The following is a 12,824-nucleotide window of genomic DNA, read 5'->3' on the forward strand; positions in this document are numbered from 1 at the left end:
TATATGCATTGTTGCACACAACTTATTTATGAGGGTTAGTGTTATTGGGAATTTATTGGAAATAAAACTCGACATGGCATTTCCCTAACATTGAAGAGTTAGAATAGTCTTAATATGTTGAAAGTAAATCGTTGTTTTTGTGCCAATAAAATAAGTTTCCAGGTATGATTCCAGTACCAAATAAATCAATATACAAATTTAAGGCAACTGAATCAGAATTTAAGGAAAACATGAATCTGTAAACTTTCTTTAAATTCAGATTTGGCTCCCTTAAATTTCTACATTTCAATAATAGGTGATTTACTAGGTACTGGAATCACACATGGAAACATGATCTTTCTTGGTACAAAACCAATTACTTACTTTTAACGTATTATTCTAATTCTTCGAGATTGGGGAAACGCCATGTTGAAGTCTTATTTACAATGAATTTCCAATAGGTAACACTAAACGTCATAAATAATTTAAGCAACAACGCATGTCAGCTTAGAAATTAAGAAAAGGGATGTCAAAATAAAAGTTTGTTTTATCACAAAATTATTTCTTACAGTACTTTTAATTTGAGTTGCGTAAAAAAACACCCTGTATTTCTATTATTTAAAACAATCAGAAAATGTCCAGTATTTTTTAAATATATAAATAGGCAAAAGAACACAGGATACAGTTTGCAAGTCAAATTACAGTTTACATTATCTCTTTTTTTCACCCAATAGACACCAGATTTTCACATCAAGGAACCCTTTGAACTGATGATCATTGAAGCCATTCTTCCATGATTGTAATTTTCAACCTTTTATCATAAGGATCCTTGATAATTTTGTAATCTCCCGTTTTTTTGGTGAGTAAAAACATCAAAATTTGCAGCTTAAAACCAGCCTGAATTATTATTAGCCGTGCTTAATTTTTATTTTCTTTGGTGTCAAGTGAAATAAAATGATACTAAAATATAGCTACCATATCAAATCTCAGTAAATATTACTTTCGTATTCAAACAAAATCTCATCTAATGGGACCAAAGGTGAAGGTAGGCCACACTGTGTATACAAAAGATGCTTACCGTATCTCTTAATCCATGTATAACAATCTTTGTGATAATAGTGCCAATTTCAGTCTGAAACCGGTTTCGAAGTTGAAAACCTAGAATGTATTTTTTCCTAAGATGAGATACTGGGCGAAATAAGCCACTCATTGCTTACGAAATGAATAAACGAGCTGTAAAAGTAGACACGAATTGAAGCCTTCCAATCTCATTCTGCAGTCTTCAACAAAACAAATGGGACAGCTTGCAAGGCTTCTTGAATGGGATTTGTTCAATGGATGACTTCATTGTAGCACGATACATTGCTTTAAGCAATACATTGATCGGAATTGGATCAAACCTGAAGTCAGAGTAAGATATTTAGTCTCACTGTGAAACTGTTATTTATCACTTCCCTTCGTTACCTTTCCTCAACATTCATCATGATTAACACCATATACGCCTATGATTCTCGTAACACTATAACTGTATGTCTCCTCAGTGTACGAATAATAAGGCACCTTCCTCAAAAGTTTAATGGGATTAAAACTATTACTTTAAAATTATTATAACTGTATATTACTTCGCGTACACAACCATACCTCTTAGAGACATTTTTCTTCATTAATAGGCTATTATGTACTACTGCAGGCGAAATATTTTTTATTTTAAGATTATGACATCATTTTAAGGAATTGTTTCAATGCCTTATTTTTGATTTTTTTATATTAGTAAAATCAAATTAAATTATAAAATAAATTTCGGAGTGCTTAGAATGAATAAAAAACCTACTGCTTTACACGTAAAGCTAAAAACAACTGTTACCACCTAAGTAAGGCGTTAGGATAGCAAGCTATTTTCTGGTGAAACCGTGCGTTGATAAAAGCACAATCTTGAACGACCCTTACGTAGCGTATACAATAAGGGTAGTGAAGTGTGTAGAAGGGGTAGTGGTGGGCCTTTAACGAATATGCAAACTGCCAAAGAGGCAAATGTAGGGAGGGAAGGAGGTATCGTCACCGATCGTCACTCGTCAGAGTTAATGTTTAGTAAAATTATAACTAAATTGAGAACAAGTAGTTTTCTATTTATGTTTGCGTTGAAAAATGAATAGATTAGTATGAGTTTTTTGTTATGTTTATTTATAACAACAAAAGTAATGATATTTATTAGCTTTACTAAAATTCATACTTTAAACTATTTCTTTTAATATGACTTGTTATAGTTGTAATAAGTCATGAACTAAATTACTAACTACTAAGTTAACTCTTTCTGTTTTGTAAATATCTGCTTTAACCAAATATAACCATTTTTTGGTGAAGCACATTTAACTTAAAAACAGTACATGGTAAATATTATTTTCAAGTATATTGCAAAATTGTTTTAGCCACACAATTTTAAGAGGGTCAGTTATAAGCTCTGTTTATAGCTGAAACATCAGTGTTTAAATGAGCATCTGGTCGTTCATTATACGGACCAAAAACAGCGCCATGTCATCAAAGAGAACTACTTTCAAAACATTCAGCGTAAAATGAAACGCTTTACGCTTTGATACCATTTATGTCATCGTTTTAATTTATCCGTGCAGCTTTCATGCGATGGCACAAAACTCATTAACCAACTTAATCGGGCAATCGAATGTGAAATCATCAAAGACTAGTTTATTTTGAACTTAACCGAAATATGAATCATTACTGTCTATTTGATTTGTCTAATTCAGTAATTGGCATTTTCAAAAAAAGGTTAATTTAGATAGGATACATTATAGTACATTCTTGAGTTAATTTTGTATTCAAAGAAATCTCCAGGCATCAACATGTAATATACATAATTTCGACTCTTGGTCCTGAAGTTGGTCTATTAAGTTGACAAGAAAAAAAGGAGGTCACTTATCTTTTCTCATCTACATCAGCAGAAGTGAGCTGGGTCTCTCCTGTATTAAGAGTCATAAATAAAAGTGTTTAAAGACCAGTCGTTGATTAAGTTATCTATGCCATCTAGACTCACGTTGTATAAAGTGCCTCACTTAATTAGTTGTAAACTGCAGGATATAGAATAGAACTCAAAGAAATTTAGTATGGAAGTCACTTTGACGGTTTGAAAAAAAAATCCGTCTAAAACTCTCGAACTGTTATGTACCTTGTTTCTTAAGGAAACTTAAACCCAGTAAAAGTATGAAAGCTCACAGATTTAATAAATCAGTGTACACATGTGGCTGTAGATGGAATAATCAATTTTAACTCGTTACCAATGTATTTAATAAGTTTTTAAAATTATTTTCTTGCATCTTTATCTGGTTGCACTGCATTCGTATACAATCCCATAGTCATTATTTATATTATGTAATATTGTATTAAATTAAAAACGTATTTTTTATGGAGGGTTCCTATATAATGGAGTAAAACGTTACCTCATGCAAACAGAAATGTAATTCAATATCCTATACTGTTACAAATTGTTAATGTAGACAAATGTATATACTCTGCATTGCAACAAAGCATACATAAAAGTTGTATGCTGTGCTGTCCCATTCATTCAGCAGAATGTAGTGTGTGGTAAGCGTGCGCGGTGAATTATTGATTACAACAGTAGTGCCAACTGGAACACTAACCTAGGAATTCCCTTTTGGATAATCTGAGTGAGAATCGCATTATGCAACTGTGGATATTATCATACTCAACCTGAATATAAACTCTCGTTTTGTTATTAATCCAAAGATTAAATGTTTATTAGTTCAAAATAAACATAAACAAAATATTCAATGTCCAAAAGATCAACTTTTGTATACCTAAAAAAACTTTCAGACGGAAATAGCATTATTTTTAGTTCAAAACTATTAAATAAAAGATTAGTTAACTCGAGTTAATCAGACAAAAAATATGTGGGTTGTTATTTTACACGGTTAGTATTCAGTAAATTGGTGTTCATTCGCAATTGTGTTTACAACATATAGTCTATTTCTAGTACTATATTTAGTACTATTTCATGGAATCATTTTTGTATGGAATAAAAATAGAAAAAATTAATCATTTCTGAAAACTAACTGTGGGCATTTACAAAGGTCCAGGCAGAAAGAAATTAAGAATATAAAAAAACTTGAGATAGTATTGGTACCACGTTCGTTGTTAAGAAATTAGCAAAGTAAGACATATTAGCCGTCTATAGTAAATTTGCTTGTTATAGTTAAATACTTGCCTGTTTTTAATCTACTCTAGCTTTAAGACCTCACAGTTTACCATTTAAGTCCTCACATATTAAATATGTATAAATGATACATATTGCATATAATATATAAGTGATATATATCATATTATAAACTTTTTACAACTTGTTTATATTGAATAATTAATTGCACTATATGGTAAAACTTGCTCTTTTTTTACAGGTATCACAGAGAAAAGTTGTATTTTGATAACTATACTTTGTTCTAGCCTGAAATAATGTTTATTTCACGTGTTTAAGTTTGCATTTTAAAATTTTTTCCACAGAATAAAACACATATTCTAAAAACAATATATTGATGTCAAGAGATAAGCAGAACACCAGTTGTTAATTACAACCAAAAACTGCTTTGCGTGCGAGGCCAGTATAAATACGTTAACAGGTAATCAGATTTGGCCCAAGGGGTGTCTGTACCAATTAGTTGTGCTTTTCTGTTCAACCACTTGTTAAGAGTTGTTTGGATTATACCAGTGGCAATTGCAGCCTAAGCAATTATGTTACCCGTTTAAATGCTCTATATTAATATCACGGTTCTATCGATATGTATTTGAAGTGAAAGTGTAAATATAATAAATTTGTTTGAGTCTCTTCATTTAAGGACGGTATATTTTATAGCTATTCTATACAAATTATGAGTATTTATACTGTTAATGACGTAGAATGCAGGTTTTCCATCTGAAATATGTACCTTTAGTTTTACACGTTTATTTAGACGTTCTTGCCGAGTACTTGGGTCTTGGTATCAATGAATTCAAGAGACAAAACGACTTAAATAAAACATTTATATATATATAATAACAATATAACAATAAATTTATATATTTAACAATGAAATTATAACAGTGTACATGTTTAGTTTATGAATTATAATGTATTTTTATCTCAATCTGATTACAACATTTTAGTAAATCACCAATTGTAAAAAAAAATGCTCACGCCTATCACAGCCAGATAAAAATACACAATACACAAAATAATTACGTTAGTGTGATAAACAATATACAATAAAAATGGTATGCGAAATGGCTATTTATAATTTTCATCATATAGCCCAATGTATTCCGATCGTGTTGGTATGTTGGGTGGCCGCAATTATTCGATCTTGCACTTATTTGAATTACTAAATAAATGGGAATCGAGCTTCCGCACCGTCATTTGGCCACGCAATAGTTCTATGACAAATATGAAAATCTTATATAGTTAACCTACTTTTAACCATTAAATATTGAATTAATTTATTTTATTATTTTACTGTGCTGCTGTAGTACTTTTGGTCTGCTCCAAACCCCTATTAGCCTAATCTAAACACATTCAGTTTACAAATGATTTTCGATAAAAGTGTCCAAATGATTTTCGATAAAAGTGTCTCTCAAAACCGTCTTCAAACTAGTAAATTATACGAATTAGTACATTAAAGAAAGAAAAGAAAGATTGGAATAGTGTTTGTAATTTTCTGAATATTAGTATTGATTGGACCTCGAGCCATGGGATCGAAGCCACGAGCCAATGTAATGCCATCAAAAATCTAATTCCGTTTTATGGTTTTTTTTTTTGCAAAAGATAAGTGGAGGTAATGGTTAGTTTTGTACTGGTAATGCAGGGAGTGTATTTTGTTTATTTATTTTATTCTTGTATTACTTATCCTCTGGAATCATGCCCACAGAATCCTTACTAATTGTAATTCTAGGCTACCCCAAAATTAAAATATAAGCTTTCAGTTGACATCAGGGCACTGAAATGTCATCAACAAACAATAATCATCATAGTAGGCTTTTTATAAATGATATTTTCTCCCTAAAACGAAGATATGTTCAATATTATATAAATAATTTACAATGTTTTTTTCTTATAATTATGCAAGCATACAAACAAACTTTACTCATATTACGGTATAGGACTAAAGCCATTTGTGTTTATAGTCAATATAAGGCTATTGAATTTTAAATAAACATCAATATTGTGACTAAACAATTTTTGGTTTTTGTTGTTAAGAACGGAAAAATGTAAATTAGAATATTTAGGTTTAAAACGACCAAATGTCATGAAAGAAGATTATTTATGGTAAACATTTCACGCACTCGGTTTGTTGGAAACACGTGTCACTCACAAAATGATAAGCTTATATTAAACATATTATGTGTCCAAATATTGTCATACAAAGCCTAAAAAACATCTTTAATACTTTTTATCATAATTTCAAAACAATCCAGTCAATATGATTGAAATGCATTTATTTAAAAATGTATGGAAATTAAAATGCTTATTATAGTGCTGATATTACCAAAGTAGATGTTCCCAAATTATCATGCATTTATATAGTTGTAAAGAATATAATTTGATTATCAAGAACTATTGGTGAGTCGGTGGCTCAGTTGGTAGCGTCGCGGACTTCGGGCCCAAGGCAGTAGTGTCGTGGGTTCAGATCATAGAACTGGTTCGGATCCTGGTCACTGCCACAAACTTTGATCAGTATAGTTCACCTTTGTACCGTACCGGCTCACCCCTTGCTTTGCTGGATACGTTCCACGCACAGATCTGTAGTCTATGTGGGCGGACAAATGCAAGGTTAAAAGAAGCCGCCAACCTCTTAAAAAAAATTAATAAAATAAACTAATATTGACAACCTCAAAATGATTTATTTTATCTCTTGGTTATCTAATTATAAAATAGTACACTGTTCGTTCTAAAACATTAAACACTCAAGTGATACTGCAACAGTGTGATCACTCAAAAACGCACGATGTTTATTCTTCTGGACATAAACTCATTTTTAATAATTCATCGTTCACCGTTCGTGACAAGGTCACATTATCACAGAAACAACACATTACCTGATCACGTGTGATACGATCCGACTGCTTGTTCTAGCAAGATTTGATGATAAATTTATCCCTGGTAAAAGTGCTTTATCATCATTTTTTTATAAAAACAGAGGACTAAACTCAATGAAGCTAATACCAATGATTAGTGGATATACTGTAGAACCATAAGTACCCCTGACTAAGCAAACCTGCAAACCGAACGAGTTTCCATTTACCTGCTTGGATTTTCACCCAAATATTTCCTAAAAATCATATTTTCTCCTTTCTAAATAACATTTTATTTGATTAGAACTAGGGTCGCTGCTAAAGGGAAGTTAATAAAGCGTGTTTGTGAAAGGTTAATAGCTTTGTTTTATATAAATTAATGTGCAAGATGTTATCAAAATATATCGATGAACTAAAAATATACAACAGTTTATTCCCCATAAAAATAACATGAGAATTTAATTTTTTATTTTTTTTTCTCCGTAACTATAAGAAGTACAACATTGCTTCAGTGTACAAAGTTTTAAAGGTAAAGTAGTTCCGGGTCAAGGTCTTACCTTGAGACCTAAGGTAATAGCTTATTTACTACATGGAAAATCCACTAAAATCAAGGTAAATTATTGAAGTAAAAGAAATCGTGGCATTAGAGTTATATTCCATGGCTAGCTTTGTGCAGGCAGGATATTACGGTTGTGTTGGTGATTGCAAACTGTAAACTTGATTACATTTCTTGCTACCTGGAAAGTTCTGTGCTTGTATAAAATTAAATATTTGCTCGTCAGATATTTTACATTTGTAATATTGTTTTTACTATTCCATTGTGAAATAACCTGTTAGCGTTACATGTGTATCACCTGCTAAAATTCTTCATTACATTATTTACTACGGAAAACGAATGTTTACTAATCGAATGTAATGTTTACTATCTTTTTTGGAATTTGCCGACGCAAACAAACAAAGATTCGTTATTGTTTTGTCAACTGTTTTAATTGTCAAAAAATAAAACTGTAACTTACAACCAAAGTAAATATTAACTTTATTTAATGCATAACCTAAAAAATGCTACGAGTTTTGTAATGTTCCTAACTGTAATCAATAAATATCCAATGTATGCTTTAATTAAGAAAATAAATAGTCTTTGTAGTGTAGCAAAAAATTACGTTAAATATACGATTGAAAGTTGGCCTACACATATTCTCGACATTTAAAGTGCTCGATAAATCTCGCACTTCAAAAATGGTCTCGAGTACGTAAGGAATCACTTTCTACCCTTGTTATGAAATATACCATTACCTGATAATAGATGATTTCAAAACATCATTTATCTTCCAATAGATTGCCTTTTCATGCGTGGGACGAATATTCATAGTTTTGACAAGTAATTACCTCCGTACTCTTTCACAACAAGTATAACTTAATTTAAACCTAAACATATTAGTAAAATACAGATTAGAAGGGAAAATATATTCAAATGTATTCCAATTTTGTTTCATAAACAAAATGTCCGATATAGATGTAATTTTAAGTAGTAGCTTGGTATTTATATCAAAATTCAGCATCAAATTTTAAAAATATGAACTTAAATAGGTCTACATAAATAGATATATTCATCATCATCATATTTATTAAAACGTGACAGGGTTTTTTCACAATTCTGAATCAACCACTTGACGGATTTTCATGATTTTCGGGTTGAAAGAAAGATAATTTTGAAAACTAGGGAATGTCGAAGCCATAATTTTAATTTAGGGTTTCAGTTTTTTAGAAAACAAGTTTAAAATTTTAAAAAGTCTAGCAGCCGACGCTAAAATTCTAAACTAGCTTTTCGCATAATACCATTTGCTTAACGTAACAGCAGTAAACATTAAGCGTGTGTGACACAAATTCAGCATTTGGATAATAATGGCATACATCGGTAATGATATACTCATTGATACGTTCATTTAATCGGTAAGAGGATGAAAGATTATTTAAATATACATGGTAAAATGCCGGATGTTCTAATTTATTTTTTAGAGCAGTCTTTAAAATTTTAAGTTTGTTTTAGTACAATATAATTTGTTTTAACTAACAGCTGGTTGAATATAAAAATATTCTATTATTCTGTGATCTTGCCACTGGTCATATTAAATAAACATGATTCTATAACCACTGATGTATAAATGAGGCTCTGCCCCCGAGTCTTCAGAGGAAAGTTTATACAAATTAATTTTCTGTTCAACTTTTTGAGGAAAGCATAGGATAACAACAATGTTTACATGTTTTAATTCATCTCGACAGCTTTTTGTTTACAATAAATGTTTAACCGCTTAAACTATGCTTGGATTAGAAATGGAAATATTTACAAAGCTTCAGTTTTAGTTCTCTACTCAATCCCTGTACGTAGGACGGGCCAGCTAGTAATTACTTATGGTATGATTACATTACCAGCCAAATAGTACTATAAAGCACTGGGAAGGTTATTGTAAACTAAGGGCTCAATGTCTGCATTGGTTATGGTACTGAGCAAAACATGTTGCAGTTCAGTTTGGAAAAATTTAATTAACCCTTTTGCCTTTTATGTTTTAATGTAAGCACCCATTATTCACTTACATTATATGCACGTTTGTCAAGTACATAGTATCTCTCTCGTTATTTTAAGAATCGAGTTAAGACTACAATCTGAAACATGTATTCTTATTTCAGAAGACGATCCGATTCATAAGTAAACTTGAAAACGAAGTTTATACATTTATTTTGGGATGAATAAAACATAGGTATCAAAGGGAGTTAAAGCTGCGGATTGCTAATTCACTGCTATCAAAGAAACTTACTGAAATTCCGATCTTGTAAGTCACTAAAGATTGAAGGAACGTTACTCACTATTAATCTTTTTACGAGAATTTGTAAGAGTTATAATACTTCTTTTTTCAAGGAACCGATTTATTAAATGCATATTTAAAAGGTTCAATTTTTTCGTGTTAATGAAATGAATAGTTTCACTAATATTCTACAACCTACTACCCCGAAAACTATGTTATTGTTGTTTCAACCATTATTTTGTAACGTAAATTTACATACAATGTCGAAGTAAGTTTGTAAAAAATGTTATTAGGGGTTTAAATAATAAATATATGCCGTAGATAAATTCATTTCAAATAAAGATTTTCAAAGGTGCTAGAAGCTTAGTAGTTAGTTCAAAGATTTACCTTAGTTAGTTTTACCTTTTTGGAGGATAATCAATATTGTTGGAATAATGACTTCTCTTATTAGCATAAAAACGGGAAATTGTTTTCCAATTCCTTTAAACGTGAATTTGGCCATCTCTTATGTACTGTTGATAACCCCTATATCTACGCACTACTGAGCAGCCCCTATCGCATCGGCTATTAATTACTCATAATGTACCGTTAGCCCTAATAATGCTTAAAAGGATATAACTAAAACATGGGTGGGTCAAAAATCAGTTTACAAAACATAATAGGTAAATTAAGCACTACATAGGACCTTCAGGTTTTGGTCGGTATACTTCCATGTGGAGTCCAAAAATTACGTTTCAATTTTTTTATTATCTCGCTAAAGGAAACAAGGCTCTTTCAAATGGAAAGCTATCATCACATTAAATCTACTTTAGAAACTGAAGTGTATCGCTTATTAGTATTTGTTCATGATAGTCTTTTTATAGCCAAAGCTACAATTATTAATTCATTTTATATTTAAAATTTATTAGTTGAAGAAAATTAAACATTAAAAAATAAACATTATAATTTAATTACATATAGTAATTGTGTTTTCTCCCTAAACCCTTATAAATATATTATATGTTTTTAAATACATATTATTTTACTCTTGGTACAAGTATTAGCCTATATTAGTATGTTATAGGGGTTACCGGATAAATGATATAATCCAGAATTGCTTGTATTTTATTGTAACAAATAAGTTAAGAATTCCACCGTAGTTTATTGCGAATGGTTTGCTATTCTTCCTTGAAAATATAAGTGAGAGTGTTACAAATTTCAAATGTTTAACTGTTAACAAAGTCTAGTAGTCAAAGCTACATTAACATTAAAAGAATACTTCATTGTTAAATAATTAACAAGCATATGGTTTTTTTTAAAAAAAGAAAATATTTTAATAAGCCTCGATGAAGATATTTAAATATACAGGGTGATCAACTCAAGGAGGCCACCATTGGGATATCGGAAACGGTAAGAATTAAAGAAAACTTTAAATAGGGGACATTCCTTAATTTTTTGTGGCAGTTAAAAATATGATTTTATTTTTTCTAAATTCAGCCGCCATTTTCCAAAATGGCGGCCAACTTTGAAATTTCTTATAGAACACCCTATATTTTATCATGTTTTCGGATAGAACGTGCAATTTAAAAACATTTTTATTCATGACATTTTTTCGATAAATCCACTCGTTTAGGAGTTACAGCCTATAGAAAAATGACTTCCGGTTTACATTTTACATCATGTAGCTCCTAAACAAGTAGGTTTATAGCGAAAATGTGAAGAGTAAATAAGTCAAATAAGTCTTAAAATTGCATCCACATTCCAAAAAAACCATTAAATTCGTTAAAAATATTAATTCTATTATTTAAAAAATGGCGGCCATTTTTCAAAATGGCGGCAAACTTCAAAAGTGGAAAACTGTCTATTTTATGGTCTTTTTGGAATGTGGATGCAATTTTAAGACTTATTTGACTTATTTACTCTTCGCATTTTCGCTATAATCCTACTTCTTTAGGAGCTACATGATGTAAAATGTAAACCGGAAGTCATTTTTCTATAGGCTGTAACTCCTAAACGAGTGGGTTTATCGAAAAAATGTCATGAATAAAAAAGTTTTTAAATTGCACGTTCTATCCGAAAACATGATAAAATATAGGGTATTCCATAAGAAATTTTAAAGTTCGCCGCCATTTTGGAAAATGGCGGCTGAATTTAGAAAAAATAAAATCATATTTTTAACTGCCACAAAAAATTAAGGAATGTCCCCCATTTAAAGTTTTCTCTAATTCTTACCGTTTCCGATATTCCAATGGTGGCCTCCTTGAGTTGATCACCCTGTATAGGTAGAGTATAATTCTGCTGTTGAGGTTTTTTCACTCCTTGATCTAATATATATTTTTTGTATTATCTGTTCATATAGTTTTTCGAACCGTGAAATAATATTTTTATTTTCTGGAGATGTGTAAATTTGAAATATATTATTTCCAAGACTTTTTATGTAATCAAATTTTGCCGTAAATATAAACCGTGTGAATATGAGTATAAGCTTAAAAATTGAACTTCATTTTTTCGTCAAAAAGCTATCGCTTCATTGTTTTAGAGCGGTTCATAGGTAGATAGGTTCTTTTCTTTCTCTTTTTGTCGGTGTACCATAATGTAAGTTAGTAATGATAATGACTAACGGTTTCGCAGGTCCACAATATTGTACTCTAAACAAATGTTGAAGTTCAAATAGCTGTCAATAAAAAAAACAAAATCTATTTTACCATACTAATTTACCCGGTACTACTGTGTGGTTCAGCAATCGAGCCACTGTCCAGGAAAAAGCTTATAACGTTTATATAGAGAATAGAGTGCTAAAGCAAAATATAATAGTAAGTATACAGGCGGAGGTTTCAAAAAAATATAGAGCCATGGGACATAAATAACACCCATTTATAGTGTACCTGCATAACAGTTGAAGGCTAAGATGGGCAGGATATGTGTGGGGAAGAAGATAGGTACTTCAATTAATTGAAGTTTATACCAAATCGTGCCACAAAGTCGATGATTACTTGG

The sequence above is a fragment of the Macrosteles quadrilineatus genome, unplaced genomic scaffold (genome assembly GCF_028750875.1).
Source record: "Macrosteles quadrilineatus isolate MER2022 unplaced genomic scaffold, UCM_ALF_1.0 Scaffold_13__1_contigs__length_4303367, whole genome shotgun sequence".
Classification (NCBI taxonomy): domain Eukaryota; kingdom Metazoa; phylum Arthropoda; class Insecta; order Hemiptera; family Cicadellidae; genus Macrosteles; species Macrosteles quadrilineatus.